Source organism: Nyctereutes procyonoides, unplaced genomic scaffold (genome assembly GCF_905146905.1).
Source record: "Nyctereutes procyonoides isolate TBG_1078 unplaced genomic scaffold, NYPRO_anot_genome, whole genome shotgun sequence".
NCBI classification, from domain to species: domain Eukaryota; kingdom Metazoa; phylum Chordata; class Mammalia; order Carnivora; family Canidae; genus Nyctereutes; species Nyctereutes procyonoides.
Genome location: NW_026575022.1, coordinates 2,946,324 through 2,973,489, shown reverse-complemented (window position 1 = coordinate 2,973,489; position 27,166 = coordinate 2,946,324).

The window sequence follows — 27,166 nt, the reverse complement described above, 5'->3', positions numbered from 1 at the left end:
TTCTTTCTTTCTTTTTATTTCTTTCTTTTTTCCACTGTTACTGTGTTTTTATTTCTCTTGCCATTCTCTATGTGCAAAGCTGTACAATCACCTTAGTTCTTCAGAATTGTTCCATATGTAGGTATAGATTCAGTGTGCTTATGGAGGAGAGGAGTTCAGGCCTTCCTATGTCACCAACTCAGATATGAACCTCAACCCTTGTTTTTGTTTTTGTTTTGTTTTTAAGATTTTACTTATTTATTTAGAGAGAGAAAGAGAGAGCACAAGTGGGGCTGGGAAGAGAGAAAGTCTCAAGTAGATTCCGTGCCGAGCCTACAGCCCAATGTACGACTTGATCTCGCAACCCTGCAATCATGATGTGAGCTGAAATCATGAGTCCCACACTTAACTGACTAAGCCACCCAGGTGCTTCAACCCTCTTTGTTTTAGAGGCTTCCAGTAGGTAAGGGTGTGACAAAACTCATCAGTGCCCCCAAAGAGGAGGATCACAGAGCCCAGATGCAGACAGAGTAGAAGATAGACACTCAAAGAGCAGCTGGAAAAGTATATGGTCCAATCCCTCCCCAGGAAAAACTGGCACCTGTGTGTTTTTGCCTGCTTCGTTTGCATTGAGACCATGTATAGTCACTAGCTGTGGTCTTGTGCCCATTTAAAAATGTCTTGTCTTTTAACTTCCATGCTAGTTATAGGAAGTACAATAGTCCTGAAGACAAATGAAAATAGAAACAAATGGTCCAAAATCTTTGAAACTCAGCAAAAATAGCTCTAAGAAGAAAGTTTATAGTGATACATGCCTACCTTAAGAAACAAGAAAAATCTCAAATAAATGGTCTAACATTATAGTAAAAGAAATTGAAGAAGGTAAAGACTAACGTTGTAGGAAAAATAATAAAAATCAAAGCAGAAATAAAGAAATTAGAGACAAAAAATATAGAAAAAAAAATCATTGAAACCAAGGAGCTCCTTCTTTGAAAATAAATAAAATTGATGAAACTTTAGCCAGGCTAATCAAGAAAAAAAGGAGAGGACTCGAATAAAATCAGATAAAACAGAGGTAACAACTTACACCAAGGAAATGGATAAATTCCTGGAAATATATAACCTTCTCAAACTAAATCAGGAACAAATAGAAAATCTGAACAGATTGATTATTAGTAACAAAACTGAATCACAGTAAAAAAATTTCCATGGAAAAACAAAACAAAACTCTGGAGCAAAAGGCTTCATAGATTAAAACTACAAAATATTTAAGGAAGAATTAATATTCATCTTTCTCAAATTTTCTGAGTCAAAGAGGAAAAAAAGCTTTAATTCATTCTGTAGAGCCAGTGTTACCCAGATACCTAAATCAGACAAAGATATTACAAAAAAAGAAAATTACAGCCCAATATCACTGATGAACATGGATGTAACAATCCTTAACAAAATATCAGAAAACTGAATTAAACAATGTAATAAGAGGTCATTTACCACAATCAAGTGTGATTTATTCTGGAGGTACAAGAATGGTTCAATATCTGCAAATTAATCATCATGATGTATCCAATTAACAAAATGAAGGATAAAAAATATGATCATTTTAATATATTTAGAAAAAGCATTTGAGAATATTCAATATTTGTTCATGCTAAAAACTCTCAACAAAATAAGTTTAGAGGGAACATACCTCAACATAATAAAGGTAATATATGACAAACTCACAACTAATATCCCCCTCAAGGGTGAAAAATGGAGAGCTTTTCCTTTAAAATCAAGAATAAGACAAGAATGTCCACTCTTGCCACTTTTGTTCAACATAACATAGTGTAGGAAGTGCTAGGGAAAGCAATCAGAAAATAAAAAGAAATAAAAGACATCCAAATAGACAAGGAAGAAGTAAATCTCATTTTGCGCAGAGGATGTGATACTATTCATAGAAAACCCTAAAATTTCCACCAAAAAAAAACCTATTAAAATAAATTAAATCAGTAGAGTTGCAGAATTCAATATTAATATACAGAAATCTGTTATGTTTTTATGCACTAATAACTAAGTAGTATCAAGAGAAATTAATCCTATTTGCAAATGCATAAAAGGAATAAAATACCTGAGAATAAATTTAATCAAATTGGTAAAAGACCTATACTCTGAAAACAGTAAGACACTGATGAAAGAAATTGAAGACAACACAAATGGAAAGATACACCATGCTCATGGATTAAAAGAATTACTTACTAAAGTAGACATACTACTAAAATCCATCTAAAATTTTAATACAATCCCTATCAAAATATCAAGAGTATTTTACATAGAACTAGAAAAAAATTCTAAAACTTGTATGAAACTACAGAAGACATTGAATAGTCAAAGCAATCTTGTGAAAGGAGGCATAATGCTCTCTGATTTCAAGATATGTACAAATCTAAATTAATCAAAAGAGTATGGTACTGGCAAGAAAAAAAGAAAGAAGAAGAAGAAGAAGAAGAAGAAGAAGAAGAAGAAGAAGAAGAAGAAGGAGAAGGAGAAGGAGAAGGAGAAGGAGAAGGAGAAGGAGAAGGAGAAGGAGAAGGAGAAGGAGAAGGAGAAGGAGAAGGAGAAGAAGAAGACATGCAGATCAATAGAACAGGAAATAGAACCAAGCAATAAACCCATGCTCATATGGTCAAGTAATCTGTGACAGGGAGGCAACAATATACAATGGGGAAAAGACAGTCTCCTTAACAAATGATGCTGGGAAAATACAAAGGAATGAAACTGGACTACTTTCTTATGCCATACACAAAAATAAACTCAAATGGATTAAAGACCTAAATGTGAGACTCGGAACTATAAAACTCTTAAAAAAGTGCATAGGCAATAGTTTCTTGGACATCAGCCTGAGCAACATATTTACGGATAGGTTTCCTCAAGCAAAGAAAACAAAAGTAAGAATGAATTGTACTTACTACACCAAAATAAAGAGTTTTGCACAGCAAAGGAAACCAACAAAAAGGCAACTTACTAATTGGAAAATATCCGTAAATGATATATATGATAAGGGGTTATTATTCGAAATATATAAAGAACTTATGCAACTGACCACCAAAAAACACAAGTGATCCAATTTAAAAATGGGTAAAAGATCTGAATAAACATTTTTTCCCCAAAGACCTAGAGATGGCCAGCAGACACATGAAAAGATGCTCAGTGTCACTAAGCATCAGGAAAATGCAAATCAAAACCACAATGATATATCGCCTCATGCTTGTCAGGAAAAAACACAAGAAATAGCAAATGTTACTGAAGATGTGGAAAAAATGGAACGTTTGTGCATTGTTGGTCAGACTATGAATTGATGCAGCTACTATGGAAAAATGTAAGGAAGTTCTTCAAAGCATCAAAAATAAAAATATCTTATCATCCAGAAATACACTTATTAAAGAAATTAAAACACTAATTTAAAAAGATGTATGCACCCTCCATGTTCATGGCAGCATTATTTACAATAGCCAATATATGAAAACAACACAAGTGTCTATGGATAGAGGAATGGATAAAGAAGGGGTGGTCTGTATATACGGTGGAATATTAAGCAGCCATAAAAAAGAATAAAATCTTGCCACTCATAACAACATAGATGGAGCTAGAAGGTATTATGCTAAATGAGTTAAGTTAGACAAAGAACAAATACCATATTTTACTTATATGTTAAATCTTAAGAAAAAATAAACAAACACACATGCACACGGACCCACACAAACATTAATAGCCCCATAAATACAGAGAACAAACTGGTGGTTGCCAGACGAAAGGGGGGTTATGGTGTTGGGAAATAGCTGAAGAGGATTAAGGTTGACAGATTTCCAGTTAAAAAGGAAATGTCACGGGGATGAAAAGAATAGCATAGGAAATATAGTCAATAGTATTGTAATAATGTCAAATGGTGATGTTAAAGGACACCAACTGGTCTCAAGGGTTATCTCGCTCCAAGGTGACTCACTTCTCACTTACTGACCTCAGTCTCTTGCTCTGTAGTGGACCGACCACTGACCTTGAGAATGAAGGACTTCCCAGGCTCACAGAGGCCAGCAAGTCTGTTTGAAGTTGCAGAGGCTTTTTGTTTAGCTTAGCAATTTTCTTTTTCTTTTCCTTCCTTCCTTCCTTTTTTTTTTTTTTAAGGTCACACAAATGATTTTACTAACCCTTTGTGTATCTGTGGACCTTTCCCTATTTTGCAGAAAGATCAGAGCCCTGCTGCACGTCACAAAACAGAAACTGGACTGCCTCACCCCGGGACAATGTCTGTAGCTGGCACCATCGAGTCTGCCTGTATTCAAGAAATGTTGCAGACCACTACACTGCCTTTTCTGATTGTCCTAAACTCCTAAAAACAAACAAACAAACAAACAAACAAAACAAACAAAAACTCTGGGCCAGGCAGAAACCTTGGAGCTGCCTTTTGGGCCAGAGTCTACCTTTTTTTTCCCCAGGTTGCCGGCTTATGGAATAAAGTTCAAATTTCTTTCCATTCAAAACCCGTCTCTTGAGTATTGGCCTTTTGAGCGACAAGCAGCCAAGCTTGGGTTTGATAACAGTGGCAGGTGCTGACTCCATTTATCATTTAACAGGATTGTTGACTCACTATGTTGTGCACCAGAAACCAATATAACACTGTATGTTGTCAACTATACTCCAAGAGCAAAATATTTTTAAAATGTACTAAGAGGGTTGATGAGAAATCATGAGCATTGAGAGGCAATTAGGCAAAGTAGATTGAAGTTCATATTCCCTAGAATCAAGAACATTTTTTTTAAAAAAAGAAAAAAATAAATAAAAAGAAAAAAAAGAAGAAACAACAGGGGACTATGTTCCAAAAATAGAACAAATCAAATATCTTGAAACTGATCTTAATGAAATGGACATAAATGACTCACCTAGTGTAGAGTTTGAAACAATAGTTGTAGACTCTTATGGAGATCAGGAGAGCAATGAATAAAAGTGTGAGCATTTCAAAGAAAGGATTGAAAATATAAAAAATAGAAACAGAGGCAGAGGGTTTAAGATGGCTGCACAGGGAGATCTGAGTTCCCCGACTCTCATGTGCACAGCAAATCTATACCTACATATAGAATAATCCCCTCTGAGGGGATCTTAGAAACTGGATGGGGCCTCCATTACAAGGGACAGGACTGAGATAGGGAGACGAAACAGAGTTACAGTCTGGAACATACCCAAGGTGCTGTACTCAATGGTTGAGACAGATCTTGGAGATACAGAAAAATTACTGAGGGAAATTTAATCAAATCTTCTAAGGGATTTGATCTCCACATCAAGCATCCCAACCCTTAGATTCTATATAGGAGAAAGGAGCACCCAAAACATCTGGCTTTGAAAATTAACAGGGAGTGTATCCCACAAAATCACAGAAGTGTGGAGAAAAGAAAAATTATTCTTAAAGGGCTTACATGCAAATTAACTTGACCCTGAAACCATTTCAAAAATATCAGATTCAGGGGCACCCGAATCTGTTGGTCAAGTGTGTCTGACCCTTGATTTCTGCTCAGGTCACGATCCTGGGTCCTGAGATTAAGCCCCACATTGGGCCCCACACTCAGTGTGGAGCCTACTTGAGATTCTCTCTCTCCCTCAGCTCCTCCCCCAACTTATGCTCTAAATAAATAAATAAGATCTTTAAAAAATATATATATCAATCCAAAGTGCATAGACCACAGGTGAAGGAAACTCATTTACTAATCTTGGAGTCCCTGCCAGAAAGACAGGAAAGAGCTGGGAGTCTTCTCAAGGACTGAGCCACTGATAGAAGTCATTTTTGCTATTTTGTTCAGTTGTGCTAACCCTGATGCTGGGAGGAACCATTTCGGAAGACTCCCACTGGACTGCTAATGTTGGGAAGGTATGCCCCATTGAGGCTTTCACACGACCCTGTACCTCAGCCAAGTTTCACAGCTGGCAGGACAATAACTATCCAACAGTACACCCACAGTATTCACAGACCTGCCCTAACATAATGGTGCATGCAGTGCACACGGAGGACACCCTAGAGCACCCCCTTGAAGTTTGGGTGGGAGGATTATGCTTCTGGATCCTACAAGACATCTCCTACGTAAGACTACTCCTTTAATACCAGAAGATGTAGCTGAACTACCTCATACCCAGAAACCAAGAAACAGACAAAATAAGAATCCAGAGGACTAAGTGCCAAATGAAAGAGTGAGACGGAAGTCTCAGAAAAAGACAAAAATGCAGTAGAATAGACAACCTGCAGACAACGAGTTCACAGTCATGGTCATGAAGATCATACCAACTACAGAGGAAAGCACATGAACACGATGAGAACTTCAACAGAGAAATAGATAATATAGGATATCCCATTTTCTTGTCCTTGATTTTATAATGCTTCACAGATATTACAATTTTTATCAGATGGAATTTTTGTGGCAAATCTGGGTTGAGCAATTCTATCAGCATCATTTTCTGAGCATTTGCTCACTTTGTGTCTCTGTGTCACATTTTGGTATTTCTTACAACATATCCAATTTTCTTATTATTGTTATATTTGTTATGGTGGTCTGTGATTAGTGATCTTTGATGTTATTATTGTAACTGCTTTGGGGCACCACAAAACATGCCCATGTAATACAGAAAACTTAAAAAATGTTGGATGTGTTCTGATGGCTCCATTGAATAGATGTCACACCACCTCTTCCTCTCTTCAGGTTTCTCTATTCCCTGAAACATAATACTGAAATTAGGTAGATTTATAACTATACAATGGCCCTTAAGTGTTTAAGTGAAAGAATCACATGTTTCTTATGTTTAGTCAAAAGCTAGAAAAGATTAAACTTAGTAAGGCATACTGAAAGCTGAGATAAACAACAAAAAAATAGGCCTCTTGCACCAAACAGCCAAGTTGTGAATGCAAAGAAAAAGTTCTTGAAGGAAATTGAAAGTATTACTCCAGTGAGTGCACTACGATAATAAAGCAAAACAGTCTTATTGCTGAGACAGAAATCATTTTAATGGCCTGGAGAGAAAACTAAAGCAGCTTCAACATTTCCTTAACCCAAAGACCCTTTCAGAGCAAGGCCCTAACTCTCTTCAATTCTATAAAGACTGAGAGAGTTGAGGAGGCTACAGAAGATAAATTGGAAGTTAGCCAATGTTGGTTCATGAGCTTTAAGGAAAGAATCCATCTCCATAACACAAAAGTGGCAAGTTATCCAGACTATCTCGCTAAACAACTTTATTTAATAAAGTTGTCTAAATGAATACATTTTCAATGTAGACAAAACGACCTTCAACTGAAAGGTGATGACATCTAGGACTTTCATAGTTTAAGACAAGTCAGTGACTGACTTCAAAGGTGCTAACATCAGATGGTGACATAAATTGAAGCCAGTGGTCATTTACCATTCTTAAAATCTTAAAATCCTAGGGCCTTTAACAATTATGCTACATCTACAACAAAGCCTGGATGACAGCACTTCTGTTTACAACATGATTTACTGAATATTTTAAGCTACTTTTAAGACCTACTGCTCGGAATAAAAAGGTTCCTTTCAAAATATGACTGCTCATTGACAGGGCACCTGGTCATCCAAGTGCTCTGAGATGTGCAAAAAGATTAATGCTATTTCCATGCCTGCTAACACAACATTCATTCCACAACCCATGGATCACAGAGTAATTTCAACTTTTATGTCTTATTATTTAAGAAGTACGTTTTGTAAGGCTATAGCTGCTGTAGATAGTGACTCCTCTGATGGATCTTCATGGTCAAGTGAACTTCAAGGAAAGTTTTCCCTTTCTAGATGCTCCTAAGAACATAGGATTCATAGAGAAAAGTCAAAATATAAATATTAACAGGAGTTTGGAGAAAGATTATTCCAATATCCATACACCCATGGATGACTTGAGAAGTTTAAGACCTCAGAGGAGGAAGTAACTGCAGATGTAGTGGAAACTACAGAACTAGAATTAGAAGTAAAGGGGCACCTGGGTGCCTCAGTGATTGAGCATCTGCCTTCAGCTCAGGGTGTGATCCTGGGGTCCTGGGATTGAGTCCCGCATCAGGCTCCCCGCAGGGAGCCTGCTTCTCCCTCTGCCCATGTCTCTGCCTCTCTCTGTGTTTCTCATGAAGAAATAAAATCTTTTAAAAAAAGAAGTAAAGTCTAAAGATGTGATTGAATTGCTGGAATCTCATGATAAAACTTGAATGTATTAGAAGTTTACTTCTTTTAAATAGAAAAAAAATGGTTTATTGAGATAGAATCCACTCCTGGATGAAGATACTGTAAAGATTATCTAAAGGACAACAAAGGATTTAGAGTATTGCATAAACTCAACTGATAAAGCAGTGACACATTTTGAGAGGATTGACTCCAATTTTGAAAGAAGCACTACTGTGGGTAAAATGCTATCAAACAGTATTGTGTGCTACAGAGAAATTATTCACGAGAGGAAAAGTCAATTGATGCAGCCAACTTTACTGTTGTCTTATTTTAAGAAGTTTCCTCAGTCACCCCAAACTTCAGCATTTTGAATCAGTCAGCAGGTATCAAAGTCATGGCAACACCCTCCACCAACAAAAAGATTACAACTCACTGAAAGCACAGATGATGGCTCAACATTTTTTACCAATAAAGTAGTTTTTAATTATGACATATACATTTTTAGAATGCTATTTCACACTTAATAGATTACAGCATAGTGTAAACACAACTTTTATAGGCGCTGGAAAACCAAAAAAATTCATTTGACTTGTTTTATTGTGATATTCAACTGTGTTGTGGTGGTCTAAAAACCAACCTGCAATATCTGTGAGGTCTGCCTATATAAGAAAGTATTAATCAGAGCTGAAGAATAACAACACAAATGGAAAGATACACTAGATGAAACGAACAGATTAGATAACGCCAAAAATGGGTTACAATCTGGAAGGCATTGTAGTGGACATCAACCTTTAACATTTTAGTTACTATTTATCATGTCTAGACAACCTTGGATTCATCTTATTTCCAGCCTCTGTGTACCTGAACCTGGATGTCTGTTTTCTTTCCCACGTTAGGAGGGTTTTAAACTGTTATTTTTTTCAAATAAGTTTTCTATCCTTTTCTCTCTCTCTCTCTCTTCTCCTTCTGGGATTCCTATAATACAGATGGTTATTTGCTTTATGTTGTCCAAAAGAGCCCTAACTGATTCTTATTTTATAAAATTCTTTTTTTTCTGTTTGCTGTTCAGCTGGGTGCTTTCCATTACCCTGTCTCCCAGATGGCTGATCTGTGTTCACTAATCTGTTGATTCCATGTAGTGTGTTTTTCATTTTAATGTTATATTCTTCAACTTTGATTCTCCTTTATATTTTCTCTTGAAGTTCTCACTGAGTTCCTCCACCCTATTCTCCAGTCTGGTGAACATGTGTATAGTCGTTGCTTTAAATTCATTATCTGACACCGCTTATCTTTGTTTCATTTAGTTCTTTTTCTGAGGTTTTGTCTTGTTCTTTCATTTGCAGCATATTCTTTTGTCTCCTCATTTTGCTTGCCTTTCTGTGTTTGTTTCTATGAATTACACAAAACGGTTACTTCTAAACTTGAAGGAGTGGTCTGATGTGTGGTCATTCCCTAGGCAGACTGTGCCTGGCAACTTCGGCTGCCTGAGTGGAGCTGTGGCTGGCATGGGTTTCAGGGTCCGGAGAAGCTCCACAGAGGGGGTGCTCTCGTAGGACCAGTATAGACAAAGTGGTTGTAAGTCCTGGGTAGTCCCAGGCCCTTCCACATAAAGGACATCCCAGCAGGACAACTGAAGCTGAAGTAGGTGCAAGTCAGGGTGTCCTGGGCTCTACATGTTCTATATACACCCTGACTAGAGCCAAAGTGAGGTGCAAGACGGGGGTCTTAGAGTGCTCCACACAGGGCATACCCCAGTAGGGCAGCTGAAGCTGAGGTGAGTCATGGGCCGGGGTGTCCCAGGATTCTACATGCTGAGGGTACACTGGCAGGACAGCTAAAGCTAAAGTTGGTACAAGCTGGGATGGCCCAGGATGCTCAGCACAGGGAGTGCCCTGACCGGGTGACTGGAACTGAGGCAAAATGGGCTGGAGGTTCCTGGGTGCTCCACACAAAGGACACGGTTGTGAGACAGCTGGACCTGGAGCAGATGTTAGTTAAGAGGTCCCAGAGTGCTCTGCTTCTCCGGTACCCTAGCCAGCCTTCAGGTGCCCTAGCCGGCCCTCTGATGCCAAAGTGGTGTGGACCTGGAGTGTTTCACAGTGCTCTGTGTCTATGTCACCCCGGTGCAAATCCTGGGGTGAATGGCGAGCATGGCCACCAGCCTGCTGCTTAGAGTTCCAGCCATTCCCTCGCCTTTTTGCAGAGTTCTAGGGCTGATTCTTTTATAGCTAGCTGTCCTTTAACCATGGCTCTTTGTCTGTGCCCCAGTATGTCTAGTACTGGTGTAAGCCAGTGACCCAGGCTTCCCCGAAACAGTAAGCTAGCTATGATGTCCGGATCCTGTTCCTGTTTGCACTATCGCAGCAAAGGGGGAGCACAAACCATGGTGCTCACCAGGCCTTCTGACCAAGAGAGGGTTTCAGGAGCTCTCCAAAGTTTGATGCTGTTCTAAGGCTGGATCTCTTAAATTCTTTGAAATTGTGACTTTTTCTGTGCCTCAGGGCTTCTGGGGATGGTATGGGTTAGGGCCCTAGGCTGTCTGAGTGGCAGACTGGCTATGGTGCCCAGAACCCTGCTTCCATTGTCATTATTAAAGTGAAAGGAAAACTTAAGCCATGGTGCTCACCAGCCCCTTAAACCTAAAGAAGAGATCCAGCAGCTCCTCTGTCATCTGGTGGAGTCCTAGGACTAGATCCTTAATATTGAACTTTTAAACCAAAGCTTTCTTCTGTGCCCCAAGGCAGACATATCTGCTTACAAGTACTTAATACAAGCTCTTCCCATTGCAGTTTGCAGCATCTGGGTGGGAGTTCCCTTTATTACCATGTCTTCCTCTCTCTTGCTGTTCTCCAAATGGTTTCTCTATTTTTGGTTGTGCAAAGCTCTTCAGTCACCATCAGTATTTCAGGAAAAATTGCTCTATAAATAGGTGTAGATTTGATGTGTTCATGAAGGATATGAGTTCAGGGTCTTCCTACATTGACATTTTGGACTGGAACTTAGCCTGACAACAAAAATTTCTGGTAGCATTTTGTTTGGGAATGCCTTAACTCTGGGGATCTATTCTGGGGATTTGACATCTTGAAAACCTGGAGTTGGGCAGCGCCGCCTTCAGCCCAGGGTGTGATCCTGAAGACCCTGGATCGAGTCCCACGTTGGGCTCCCAGCATGGAGCCTGCTTCTCCCTCTGCCTGTGTCTCTGTCCCTCTCTCTGTGTGTGTCTCTCATGAATAAATAAAGAAAATCTTAAAAGTGTATATATATATATATATATATATATATATATATATATATATATAAAAGAAAACCTGGAGTCTTCCGAACAATAGTTACAGTATATGTTCCCATTTATTTAGGTTTCTTTAATTTCTCTAAATATGTGTTTATGGTATTCTGTTACAGATCATTACATTTTGTCAGGCTTCCTTCTTATTTTATTTTTCTAATGTTATTTTAAATGATGTCAGTTAAATTTTAGATTTCATTTTATGATTATTTGTTCATCCTGTATCTTGCAATCTTTCTAAAATCACTCTAGTACTGTCTATTTGATTGAAGTGGGCTTTCAGAATAGTGTTCAGTAGCAATGTTGAATATGAATATGCTTGTCTTGTACCTCATTTTTAAGGGAAACTCTTCCACAATATGATTTTAACTATGGCTTTAAATGTGCACACTATTCAATTGAAAATATTTGCTTCTGTTTCTAGTTTTTAAAGTTTTTATACCTTCTTAATGAAATTTCATTATGTAACATCCATATTGATATCATCCAGTAGTTTAAACTTCTAACACATGGTAGTTTTCATTTATAAGATTTTTATTAGATTTTTCTGTTTTTCTTTCTTTCTTTCTTTCTTTCTTTCTTTCTTTCTTTCTTTCTTCTTTCTTTCTTTCTTTCTTTCTTTCTTTCTTTCTTTCTTCTTTCTTTTCTCTTTCTTTCTTTCTTTCTTTCTTTCTTTCTTTCTCTCTCTCTCTCTCTCTCTCTCTCTCTCTTTTTTTAAGATTTCATGTGTATTAGTTTGCTTCAGCTGCCATAACAAAATACCAGAGGCTGGGTGGCATAAACAACAGAAATTATTGACTCACATTTGAAAGTCTAAGATCAAATTGTAGCTAGTTTGATTTCTCTTGTGGTTTCTTTCCTTGACTTTCAGAAAGGCACATTCTTGCCATGTCCTTAAATGTTCTTTCCTTTGTTCACTGCAACCAAATACATCTTATCTCAAAAAAATTTTTTTCATTCCATAGTGCTATATTTATAGTTAACTTTTTAGAAATTTCCAATAGACTTAACTCTTTTAACATGAATATCTGTTAATTCTATTGTCTGTATATGTTCTGGATTAGTTTTGTGTTTTTGTTTCAATTTTTGTCATTAATGTGCATTGTATTTCCAGACTCTTTGCTTACCTGGTAATTTTAGATTGAATGCTAGATATTATTAATTTTATCTTTTGATTGTTGGGTATTTTTATAAATCTCTAAATTTTTTAAAACTGTGTTTTGAGAGGAAGTTATTTAGAAATAATGTGATTCTTTCAGTCTTTCTTTTGAGAGGTACTCTGTGGATTTGGACAATTAGTTAGTCTAGGGATAATTATTCCTCAATACCAAGCAAGAAACTTTTGTGTATTCAAGGCAATGCCCCATGAATCATGAGGTTTTAATTTGGCTTCTGGGAATAGGTACTTACGTGAGTGCTGGTCACTATTATCTCTTAACTTATCTGGTGATTTTATCTCCAGCCTTTTTTTTTAATTAGTTCTCAGCTGAACATTTAAAGGGGCACTTTTCAGATCACAGATGTTTTCTCTGTGTAAACACTCTATCCTCTGAACTGTGCCTTGGCCTTCCTAGAATGTAAATTCATATCTTTTTTTTTTGTAAATTCATATCTTAAGTATTCTTGCAGTAATCTGATGGCATTATCTTTACCTAAATTATAGCTATATTTATGTTACTAGGTTATACTTAGAGACAACAACAAACATCCTTTAGAAAAGCTATGATAGTAATGACTAAATTTGATACACATAAGCATATATATTAATTGTTACCCTTTACGTATTATCTCTGTAGCAGTTTATCATAGGTCAAAACAATCATTCTTCCAAAGGATGATATAATATTCATTCTTTTGAAGAGAAATAATTTTCAAAAACACCTTTAAACATATTTTTTTAAATTTAAAACATTCTGTAGTTTCATTCCTTTCAAGGATAACCATCTTCTCTTATGCATCAAAGTTGTTGATTCCAATTTTGAGTGTGAGATGGAAGTGGTGAGGAAAGGCAACAGCAAGTAGTTAGGACCCACATGGAATCTGTTACAATAATTTGTCAGTTGATGATAAAAGGGGTCTATTGAAAAAAAATGACATAGGAAGGTGGATATATACATATACAAGTGTGGTTAGTATAAAAGGCAAACATAAAAAATGAGGAAGTCTATCTACAAATGCCCTTTTTTATAAAATCATGAAATGTTTAAGTGGGGAGCAAGTTTCAGCATATTTTTGTCAACATTTTTTCTTTTTCTTTTTCTTAAAGATTTAGTTACTTACTTTAGGGGGGGGCAGGCATGTACAAGAGGGAAAGGGGCAGAGAGAGAGAGAGAATCTCAAGCAGACTCCATGCTGAGCACAGAATGTAATGCAGGGTTTGATCTCATAACCCTGAGAGCATGACTAGAGCTAAAACCAAGAGTCAGAGACTTAACTGACTGAGCCATACAAGCACCTCTATTTTTGACCATATTTTAAAGTCAGAAAACAAGTTGCAACATGTTTTCTATATTAGCACATAAGAAATCCATATTTGTAATGATTGCCTAATGGGTTAAGTAATATACCAGACTCTAATCAATTATGCAATCTTTGACATAAAAACCCAGCAAAATTTAATCTCCCTTTGTAAATCACTCTTTTCTGTGAATGAAGCATCAAGATTCTATAAACAATTGAGAGAAAAAACTAAAAATAAAGTCAGTGTTTTAGAGAAAGAATTGCAATAATAAAAATGACAAAACAAGAAAGAAACAAGCATGCTGGGTTATAGTAAGAATATTTAAGCATATCTTTAAGATAGGCAAAACCATGTTATGTTGTAGGTATTAAACTCTTCTAGAAATATGGATAATATTCTCTAAAAACCAGGCTCTTTAAAAATATTCCAAGCAATTAATATTTCAGAAACTTAAAATGTCATAAAACCTGTTTAATTTTAAGCAAATATCTTTGTCGTATCTGTTCATTTTGTCTTACAACAACCTTTGCCACCACATGTTCAATGAAGAGAAAATCAGCCTAGCTATGGCAAAGAAATTGTCGTGATCACTGATCACCTGTTCAACCATTTGGCTGTATTTGACACTTGATATATTAAGTGAAGAAACATATGTATAATCTTGGAACCATTCCTGAATCTACGTTTTGAAAATAGTATTACGGACACTAAAATTTAGTAACTAACAAGTGTAAAAGTGACAGATAAATGCCAAGCTCTCGGGGCACCAGGGTGGCTCAGCGGCTTAGGCTCAGGTTGTAATCCTGGGGTCCTAGGATTGAGTCCCACATCAGACTCCCTGCATGGAGCCTGCTTCTCCCTCTGCCTCTCTCTCTCTGTGTCTATCATGAATAAATAAATAAAATCTTAAAAAAAAATAAGCCAAGTTCTCTACAATAGAACAAAGCAAATATATTACATTTTCTTTGAACATATGATTTTACGATTTTACTAAGAACATAACATAGATATGCAACCAGTAAAATAATAGCAATGATAGTTAAACATTTATACTTTATGGAGGTTCTCTGGGTTACTTAGGATTGTGTGAGTTGACATGAAGAAGACAATGCCTTCTAGACAGAAAAGATTTGTGTTACAGAATAACAGGATATATATTTGAAAAGGTAAGACATGACAATTTTTTTTCAGTTTGAATTTTAATCGGCAATAGTTGGACATAGTCCAATAAAGATATGGTGTTTGGAGATTTCTGACCAAAGAATTTTACATGAAACCTTATGGTAAAATATAAAGAAGGTTAGAAGGAGAAGAGAATGGAGACAGGGCAGTAACTCATAACTCAGTTTACACAACTGCCACATGAAAGAGACCAGAACTGTAAAGTGGGAATCAAAAAGAAAGGCAGCTATGTATATGTTTTTTAACAGGTAATTTACAATGAAACATTTTAAAAAATATTTAGTATATTCCTTTTTCTATAAGCAAAATATACACTTAGGACTAAAATGTAGAAATGTACAGGCAATTAGGAGATACAGTTTATAATTTCACTATTTAGCATTTAAACATTTTGAAAGTCTTTTAATATGTGATCAAACATTTTATATAATATGTTACATAAATATAAATTGTAATATATAATTAAATGTAGATTATGTAAGTTTTATATTAATCATTATATACTGGATGTATATATACATGTATGTACATGTGCTTATATTTTCTGATTTTTTTTTATATTTTCTGATTAAAAAGAGTTTCCTTTGACTATGTCTTTGGAGTATTTGTCAGTCTGGGTTAATTTTCTACCATAGTTTATAGATCAGAGTGATTTTCATGTCTTATTTTCATTGGAATCAGTAATTGTTGAACAAGTGAATGATATTTTGCTAATTAAACCTTTTATATGAAGAAATTGATAGTAACGGTTTCAATACTGTTGAACAATAGAGACTACTTCTTTCTAGGATACTTTCTTGTCCCATGGAAAGTACTTTATCTTGTTAAGAAATACTAGATTGACACTGGGTCAGAAGAGATAAAAAAATATTCAATCTGGGAGGGACTGACAGAAATGTAAAGAAATAAATTCATAAGTAATAACTTGAGGGAAAGATATTGGATCAAGAAAATAGAGCGAACTGTGCATGGAGAGAAAAAAGATGTATTAGTATAACATGAAATAGTCTCTGTATCATATAATAAAAGTAAAGACGAGGGTCTTTGTGTAATTTTGATGAAGACATTTATTATTTTAAATACTTGGAATAAAATAGCGCTAACTTTTACTACAGAAAAGTGACATTAAAGCATGAGATAGTGTGTCCCAAATTATCTATTTATGTTTTAAGGATAAAAATATACAAGAAAGTAGATATATGTGTCTAATTTGGGCATTCAAGTAAAAAGCCCCTGTGAGACTGTGTGGAAATGATCTAGAAAATTCAGAGGGAATAAAATGTTAAAAACTTGGGTAGTAACAAAGAAAGAATGGAGCTGTGCTGGCTATTGATTCCATTCTTGTGCATACTAATTGTCTTCAATGTTCGTAGCAGGTATATTCATAAATGTGAAAAAGTGAAACAAGGTGTCCTTCAATAAGTAAATGAACAAAATGTGGTGTCTGGGATGCTATTCAGTGATAAAAAGAAATAAGGTATTAATCTATACAAAACCATTGATGAATCTTGACTGTAATTGCCAAATAAAAGAAAACAGTTTGAAAAGGCTATATATTGTGCAATTCCATTCCAGAAAAGGTAGTACTAACAAAGTAAAAATGTCAGTGACTGCCAGGAGCTTGGGGAGAAGGGAGGGTTGAATAACGTCTGGGATTTCTGATCCTATAATGGTGGATGTGTGACACTATGTATTGTTTAAAAACCGCAGATTTGTACACACAAAGAGTGAATCTCAAAGTAAAAAAATAAAGCATGGTCATTGAAAAGCTGAGTGATAGCAAGATGAAGGGCAGACTTTGACAAAATAAAATGTCATAAATATTTGGAGTGATTTTACTAAAGAGGGTAAAGGAAAATGATGGTGATTTAAGTAATTTTAGAAATAAATGAATACCATAGGACAAAGAGTAGAATAGTCTGTTTATAAAGCACCGCCATTTAGTTTAGCCCCTCATAGAGTTATCCTAAGTTACCAATTCTGACACAATACTTGTGTACCAGAATTGAGCAATTAATTAAATGTCTGGTAGATCGTGAGATTCAAGTCACTTTTGGAGGGCAAGTTTACAGATAAGCCAGAGTGAAAGAGAAGAATGGTTTGTTTAATAATGGATTAGAAGAGGAGACATCAGGGCAGCCTGGGTGGCTCAGCGGTTTAGCGCCGCCTTCCACCCAAGGCCTGATCCTGGAGACCCGGGATCGAGTCCCATGGGCTCCCTGCATGGAGCCTGCCTCTCCCTCTGCCTGTGTCTCTTCCTCTCTCTCACTCTCTGTGTCTCTCATGAATAAATAAATTCAAAATCTTTTTAAAAAAGAAGAGGAGACATCAATATGAACTGATACTTAGCTCAATATGGATGGTTTAGAAAGAATAATATGTAAAGATAGACCTATAGACACATAATTTGTGTTATGTATACAGACCCACATTTCTAAGTACAGACACATATTGGTTGTTCTGTGCTGAGAGGGCCTAGAAGCAACAACCTAGTAGCAGTGAACAAGACCCAGATGTTGGATTCTAATACATTCCTCCAAAGTAACTAGAGGACCTCAGAGAAATGGCTGATTCTAGGGTTGGGGCAGAGGATATACAACATGAGCCTGGAGAATCCTGTAGTGTCAGAAAAAAAGAATATACCAAAAAAAAAAAAAAAAAAGAAAAGAAAAGAAAGAAAGAAAGAAAAAGAGAGAGAGAGAGATGAAGACATATCAAAGGGACAAAGGAGTCAAAATTAGAGGGCCTCTCATGGCCAAAACTAGGAACAATTTAAGCAATAAAGTGAATAAAGTAGCACTGTCTTATAATCTAAATTATACATATTTATGAGTCAATACTGATTGACTTTATTATTATAAAAATGGATTAACTTAAAGAATAAAAGACAGCAAAAAATTAAAACTAAAAATTTGCAAACTTTTAAAAAAGATAATTTAATAAGTAAATGGAGAAGAATGGACATATCCGTTCTTCTTCTCTTGCTCTTTTTCCTTGTAGTTTGATGGAGTATTTTTTTCTAAAGTACTATGCTTGGACATCTTTCTCTTAATTTTTGGTCTATTAATTATAGGTTTTGTCAAGTTATCATTGGGTTCATATGTAATATGTGCATAGTAGTTCATATTATTGAGTCACTTTTGAGTAACCTCAATCCCAGCTGGGGCCGCCTGTCAGGTGTGTCAAAGCGGGAGTAGCTTTGGAGTGAGGCCTACACAGGCAGAAATGTTGAATGGGGTGGGTCCACAGCAAATTATCAGGGTGGAACATGTGCTTCTAACAAAATACATGGACAGTGTCAGCATTGGTTGTCACAAGCATCTGACCATCTAGGCTGGAGGGGGGGGGATAAAGGCATCCACCAATTCTTTTCTTCCCAGAGAAATCTTCTAAAGATTCTTGTCACTACAGCAAAATTAGTCAATGTATCTCCTCTACATATACCTCAGGCGTTTTTCAAACTACTGCTTCTGTGCTGTGTCTCAGGCTGAGTTATTTAGTTTGTTAGCTCTTTAAAAATGGGGATGCATTGTCTTATAACCCTCTGGCTCCTCTTATAACCCTCTGGCTCTTCTGGAGTTAAGTCTGCTGATTTTAGGCTCCCAAAATTAAGCTTTGGTGATTTTTGAAATCCCCATGGTTAAGTCTCACTGACTTTCAAAGCCAGTGGCCTGGTTCCCAACTTTGTGTTCCCCCCCTCCTGCCCTTTTTGATATGGACTTTTTTCTATGATCAGTTGTGGAGGATCTGTTCTACCAGGCTACCAGATTGTTTGCAGAGTTAGTTGCCTACATATAGCTGTTATCTGAGTGTGTACATGGGATGAGATGACTTCAAAACCCTCGTATTGTACCATTTTCCCTTGGTTCTCAGAAAATACATATATGTGTTTCTTAAGTCATTGAATAGTAGCAAAGCCATATTTTATAATGATTAATTGTTGATATTGTTACACAAATGTGAAATAATTCATGATATTAACAAAAGATTTATCAAGTACAATTTAATTTATATAATATAGTGCATTAGTATATTTTGTGGCTACACAAAGTATATTTACAAGATACATGCTTTCATACAAGCTCTTTGTAATTATTTCTAAAAAACATTAGTTTGTTCACATGCAAAAATAAAACCTTTTTTAGCTTATACAAATTTCACAGACTTTTTAAAATTATATATAATAATAGAGAAAGCTTTTAAAAATCAAAATATTCAAGTTATAAATCCTTCAGCACTTTAATGTTCAAAATTGTTTTTGTCAATAACTATGAACATCTAACATTTTATAATTAAAGTCATACATTAAAATTTTAATTTGCTGTGACACAATAATTAATAATATTTTATTTTTGAAATTCAACTCAAGGAACACCAATATTTACATATTTGCTTATCATTAAATTGTTTAATAATGTATGCATCTGAGTTACATATTTCATCATGAACTAAAATGAAGACATGTTAATAAAATTAATAATAATATAGTAATACACCAATAAAATGTAGGAAGTAACAAACATGATAGTGTCTGAGGACATTTTCAGTATTCTTTCTTTGGTATATCACTCAGTAAAGATGAAAGGGCTATGATGTGTGTGTGTGTGTGTGTGTGTGTATTATCATGTAGAGCATCAATTTTATAAATTCAAAGTCTGAGTTTTTAATTAATTTATTTATTTTTAAAGATTTTATTTTTATTTATTCGTGAGAGACACACAGAGAGAGAGAGAGAGAGAGGCAGAGAGAGGAGGCTCCATGCAGGGAGCCCGATGTGGGACTCGATCCTGGGACCCCAGGATCAGGCCCTGGGCTAAAGGTGGTGCTAAACCGCTAAGCCACCCAGGCTGCCCTCTGAGTTTTTTATACTAAGGTTACATTGTGTAAATCAGGTAATAAATTTTCTACAGATAAATTTATAATTTAACTTTTTAACTTAAATATGGCTGCAGCTATAATACTTTCAAAAAATATTATTTAAACTAAATTCTGGTGAATTTTAAAATATTTGCATCTGTTCTAAAATTTAAAAAGTATTTTTGTGAAATAACCGTCAATGATTTGTGATTTTTAAAATTGAGTTGATCATAGCAATATAATTATGACTTTTAAAATTAAATTTATCATGAGAATTTTGAAAACATGGCAAAAATGGTATGTACAACCATAAGAATAATTATACATGGCTCTGTGTAGTAATTGCATAGTATTCTATTTCAAATTATTTCATCAGGGTACATTTGTCAACTATTCCATAAATTATACATTAAATAATATCTAGAGTAACATGTTAATTTTAAGATTTCATGAGAAGGGATCCCTGGGTGGCTCAGCAGTTTAGCAGCCGCCTTCCACCCAGAGAGTGATCCTGGAGTCTCGGGATCGAGTCCCACATCAGGCTCCCCGTATGGAGCCTGCTTCTGCCTCTGCCTGTGTCTCTGCCGCTCTCTCTCTTTGTGTCTCTCATGAATAAATAAGTAGCTTTAAAAAATAAAACAAAACACAAAGATTTCATGTGAAGCCTGAAAATATAGTTTCTGGGAATGAATATGAGTAGGTTAGAATAAAAACAATTCCTTAAATATTATTTAAATCTTAAAATGGAGTTCTTAATAAAGAATCTCTACTATCTTCTACACAAATATGTGTGTGTAATGGTTTTGCTCTGGAAGATATTTTAAGCAAATTAGATTCCCTTAAAATTGCCAACAATTTGCTTAGCCAGAATATGATACAAGGTTACAGGGTCTTTAAAAAGTCCATCTTTGTCCAGCGTGGTTTTAATCAGACAATATTATTCTGTAATATCTAGGAACAATGGGAGGTCAATAAACTAGGAAGAAAGCTATTTTTCAAAAAATTGGTTATTGGAAGTTAGTTTCATCCTTTTCAACCTATGAAAGGAAGACTCCATGATAGCCATTATAATTAGAAGAAAAAATTTCATTAGTATATATGCTGATTTTTAGAAGTAAGTTTCAGAATTCTTGGAAATTTAGCATATCGATCGTATTTATGCAAATTTTACAAACGTTTATGATTTTCCTAGGTGATAAAAATAAACATAAAGTCAAGTCTAAATTAATATTGAATGCAAAAAAAATGTTTAATTCGCTGAACTGAAAGATACCTTAGTTCTTAAGGACTCATAATCTAATTTCATTTGAAAGATTGATTTTTTTTTTACCACAAAAATTTGTATATATTTACTTTAAGGAATAAAATAAGTTTCACCCAGATATTTATCTCCTTGTCAACTTTTTTTTTTTTGCTTATAAACATACCGGATTATGTAAGTCCAACAGAAATCTTTAAATATTTAAAAGCATAATTACAAGGGAAACTGTGGAGACAAGCACCTAAAAGGAAAATATTTATTTTACTTTTTGAGACTAATTTTGATTAGCCTGTAGGAAATACTTTTTGATATTTATATTGCCATTATATAATGTCCTTAGAAATATCTTATATTTGACCTGAAATACCAAATTATTCAACATTACACGTTGTTTAGAATATAGAAGGAATTCAAACACTTCCAACGTTTGAATTCAAAGTGGAGGATGGGCTGAGTGACAAGGATTTGCTATAAAATCTATATTTCAGTCAGAGCTTCAATACTGAGAGAGGCTGCATAGTTCTGATAAAGGAGGAATATAATCAGAATATATGCAAATCCCATTGATACACCAAACTGGTATATTAAGCTTAAAATATCAAGAAAATTACAGCTTTCGTTTATTGTTTGTGGAAATTATTCAAGTTAAAATATGGAATTTATTTTGATATGTGATTAAGAAATTTATTATTTTTGATGGCATTCTTTTCTGTGAAATGTTGCTTATATCTCTTATTTTTAATTACCATTTATTCATTTTTATTTCATTAATGTTCGCTATAAAATTTAAGACTTCTTCTTTTGATTGCAGCTGACTATTTTTCTCCAGAAAACCGAGAAATCTATACGTTCACTAGAACTCCAATTTGGTTTATGTTTAAGTGATAAGAAAAGTTATCTCTTCTTGTGAAAAGTGAATTATGACTGCAAACCAATAACAAATTTCTAAAACTGATTAGAGTATATCTGCTAGAAATGCTTTCACAAAATAATCATTTTAAATGATACTGATGTTAAGCCAAGTGGCTTCAAAATGCATCTAAATTATACAAAAGCTTTTCTTAACCATAAGCTGCATTTTAAAAATACATTTATAATATAATATTTAACATGACCTCATTTACTCAGGAAAATTTTAACATAGAAAATATTTTATTCACTCACTCATTTATGAAGTAGTTTTAGAGTACCTATAATATTCCAACTACTTGAGACAATTCTGAAAGTACTAACATATATAAACATGAATAAATCCTTCATCAATAAATCCTTCCCTATAATCAGTAGGGAAGACAGTCAAGCTCAACAATTAGCATAATGGAATATTATGAGTATTTAGAGAATTATGATAAAAATTTATAGGTAACATATAGAAGAGGATAGTTAACTCTAATATGACCTTTTTCTTAATAGAAAAGTATAACTTAAGATGTACTTTATAATAATGTTTATAAAATTAATATGAATCCATTCAAAACACTTGATTTTTAGATTTTTGTCAATTCTAAAGATCACCTTGGAAAATATATATGTCAAAATCTTCAGGAAAAGTTATTGAGATCTTGACTTATCAGAGAGTAAATGTTCTTATAAACACACTAATAGTAAAACAAAATGAGGCTATAATATTCATGGATCTAAATTCCTATGAAATAATAAAGAACCCACAAATAAATCCAAACAGACACAATACTAATATGTAAGAAATTTGAATGGTTAATCACAGAATGATATACTTTCAATGTCCTTCAATAGGGGAGAGGTTATTATGTATTTCCTTAGAACATAATGCCATGTACTCATTGAACACCATAATATAGAAAGAAGAAATATAGCATAACAATAATACATAGTCATGAAGTGCCTATTTTACTATGTTTTTAGCATTATCACCAAAAAATAATTACAGGATAATTACAAATAAATAATTATTTAAAATGCATTTTATTAAGAAGATATACAGAGCAGACTTAGATTTCTTTTATTGGAATATTTCTTTGTTCTTTAATTTCTTGGTTTTTTTTTTTTTTTTATAAATTAATTTTTATTGGTGTTCAATTTACCAACATACAGAATAACACCCAGTGCTCATCCCGTCAAGTGTCCCCCTCCGTGCCCGTCACCCATTCACCCCCACCCCCCGCCCTCCTCCCCTTCCACCACCCCTAGTTCGTTTCCCAGAGTTAGGAGTCTTTATGTTCTGTCTCCCTTTCTGATATCTCCCACACATTTATTCTCCCTTCCCTTATATTCCCCTTCACTATTATTCATATTCCCCAAATAAGTGAGAACATACACTGTTTGTCCTTCTCCGATTGACTTACTTCACTCAGCATAACTTGGTTTTTTTTTAAGATTTTATTATTTATTCATGAAAGACACGGGGGGGGGGGCGGGCAGAGACACAGGCAGAGGGAGAATCAGGCTCCATGCAGGGAGCCCCACGTGGGACTTGATCCCGGGTCTCCAGGGTCACGCCCTGGGCCGCAGGCTGGCACTAAACCGCTGGGCCACCCAGGGATCCCCGATTTCTTGTTTTTTTTTGGTTTTTTGTTTTTTCCTGAAAATATTTTGTCTATGTTTTCAAGGATATTTTAACTCAATATAAACTTGTAGTTTTACAATAATTTTTTTTCCTATTCCAGTACTTCAAAGATATTGTTCCATTATTTTTTACCTCTACTATTTGTGATGAATTTTAGCTATTATTTGTATCATTCGTTGTTTTCCTGTTTGTAATATTTCTTTTTGTTCTGGTTGTTTTAAAAGTTTTTGGGTTCTCTTTCATTTTCAGGAACTTGACTTTCGTTTTAGGATGATATATTCTTTGTACTTGTCCCAGTTGAGATGTGCTAAACTTTTTAAATTTTTTTTAAAGCTGTGGGTTAATATTTCCTACAAGTTTTTAGAATGCTTATAATAATAAGTAAGTCTTCTTTTTTTTGAAGATTTTATTTATTTATTCATGACAGACAGAGAGACAGAGAGAGAAAGAGAGAGAGAGAGAGACCCAGGCAGAGGGAGAGGCAGGCTCCCTGCAGGGAGCCCGATGTGGGACTCGATCCCGGGTCTCCAGGATCACACCCTGGGGCCAAAGGCGGCGCCAAACCGCTGGGCCACAGGGGCTGCCTGATAAGTAAGTCTCTGTCTCTTTTTTCCTGTTTTACCTCTATATGCTACTTCCTGGAATTAAATACGTTTTAGATCTTACGATATTGTGCCATGAATCTTGTTTGGTTGGTTCCAATTTTTCCTCTTTTTGATCTTTTCATTTCAGTTTGAATCCTAAATTTAAACCTAACATAAAATATTTTTATTTCTCTGCTGTGTCACTAGTAGAACCATTGAATTCATTCTTTTTCATTTTGTATTTTAATCCTTGACATTCCAATTGAAATTATTTTATATTTAATATTTTCCATTGCACTACTGAAATTCTCCATTTCTTCAGATAAAAACCACAGTTTCCACTATACTTACTATAACATTTGACAAAATTATTTTTAAAAATTCATCTAATTCCAATACAGTTCATCTTTGAGTCTGCTTATATTGGTCATTTTTGTTCTTCGCTATGGTTTATATTTTCTTGCTTTATCATATGTGTGTTTTGTATGCCAGAATTTTGTGTAGAAAAAAAAATGTTGAAGTAAATAGTATTTGTCTCCAAGAGAATATTTCTTCTTATGCCACTTGGTAATGTGGGCACATTAGGTCATTTACATATATTTTCCTATCCCTCACTTTTACACCTGAGAAGGCTGCAGGCTGTCCTGCACCAAGCCTTCAGAGCTTGACTTACCTGGAGAGGACTTTGGTAATATTTTAGTAGTTCTTTCAGTTCTTCTGTCTTACTTTAGACCATAACCAGCCTGCCTTGCATTTGATAAAGCTTAGACTGTCTTGGAAGGATATTTTCAACTCTTTTCCTCCTTCCCGTATTTCAGAGGGCCTAAAAAATTACAATAGTTGGTAGCCAAGACTGTCTCAAAGTGTTTCTTTTCAGCTCCTCTTCTCATATACCTAGTTACACATTGGTCTAGAAATCCTAAGTGATTTCTTCAGTTCTCTCTGCCACCAAGTATTGTGTTCTTGCCTTCATAAACTCAGTGAGGGCTCTTGACAAAAAGTTACTAGATTGGTGTAAACACATTTTTTTGACCATGCCTTTTCAGGATTCTAATATTCTAATATGGCAAGCCTTCTCTTGGCCAATGTATATTGATTTTTAAAAATCTGCTTTCATCAGTCATCTCTGATGGATCCTTCTTCTCTTCCTTCCCTTCTACCAGATTTGAAAGCAGCCATGTTTCCTTTGTTGGGGACTTAGCTTAGCCAGGTTTATTTCCACCACCAATTTTCTAATGGATTTAAAAGTCTGTGATTTTTTTAAAAATATATACGATTTGTTTGTTTATTGCTGATTTCTTCTATTTAACAGGAGTATGAACACTTTTATTTATTGCAGTCCTAATTAGTGTCAGACATTGCCTAGTGCTTGGGATGGAGTAATGAATAGAGAAAAGTTTTACTCAGAAAGCATTATTTTTCAGGAGAAAGAATATTTCAAATTGAGAGTTTGGGCAAACTGTGTCACTTGATGCAGACTGAATCTCAGAGGCAGAAGGTTTAGAAGATTATCTCACCACCCTGAGAAGAGACACTGCTAGATCAGGGTTCCACCGAATAGATCATATTTTCCTGCTCTTAGAACGTTGGCTTCATTCCTTGTTCTCAATCTTTGAGAAGAATTATGAAAATGCTAATGCAGCTTCTTCACAAAGTTGGACAACAAGGTATGTAAGTGCTGGTTCTTGCTTGTTTAATGAGCTTTCTTGGAATATGTATGGCTAGATTCTTACCATCTTGTGGTATGTTGGGATAGAGTGTACAGGTATCATTTTTTATTTGTTTGTTTTTTTGAGAATTTTAGATTGAACAGGCTCTTTTTACAGAAGAGGAGCTAGTAGTTTTTGTCATGAATGGGTGTCAGATGTTGTTAAATGCTTCTGTGTCAAGTTTTATGATTATACGAATTTTGTCTCTAACTCGTTGATATTCTATACTTTATATTGGTACATTAATGGTTACATTACTTGATTTTCCAGAGTTGCACCAACCTTCCATACCCCTTTGTACTTGGGTTAAATCTAAATTGATATCAGTGTATAATTATTTTATATATTATTGAATTCAATGTTCGAATATTTTGTTTAGGATTTTACATCTATATCCATAGAAAAATATTTTTTTCTGTAATTTACCTTTTTTATAATGTTTTATTTTGTCATGATGTCAGAGTAATACTGGCCTCATAGAATTAGTTTAAAAGTATTCTTCTGTTTGGTGGAAGAAATTGTAGATAATTGATATCATTTCTTCCATAAATATTTGGTTAAATTTACCAGTGAAATAATTTGGCTTCATCCTATTCTTTTGGAAGGTTATGAATTACTTATTCATTTCTTTAATATGTAGGTCATTTTTAAAATTCTGATAATTTAAGTGGCATCTAATGATTTTAATTTTCACTTTACTAATAAATAATACATGTTTTTAAATATTTATTTGCCTCCTTTGCATATCTTTGTCATTTTTTTAAAATTGAATCTTGAGAGTTCTTAATATATTCTGAATATAATTTCTTTATCAGCTATAAAATTTGGAAATATTTTAACACGGTCTGATAAGAGCAAAATTTTTAATGAGATTAAGGTCTAATTTTTCAATTTGTTACTCTTTGATTATATTTTAATGTGTATCAAATAAATCTTCTTAGTTCATAGTAACCTTTTTTCCTAGATGTACTATAGTTTAAACTTTATATTGAAATATTTAATACATTTTCTATATTTGTATATGATTTGAGGTGGGAATCAAATTTTTGGCATCCCAAATTTCTGAAATATTGTTTTGTACAGAGTATCCTTTCTACACTGAATTTCCTTTTGCATTTTTAATAATTAATA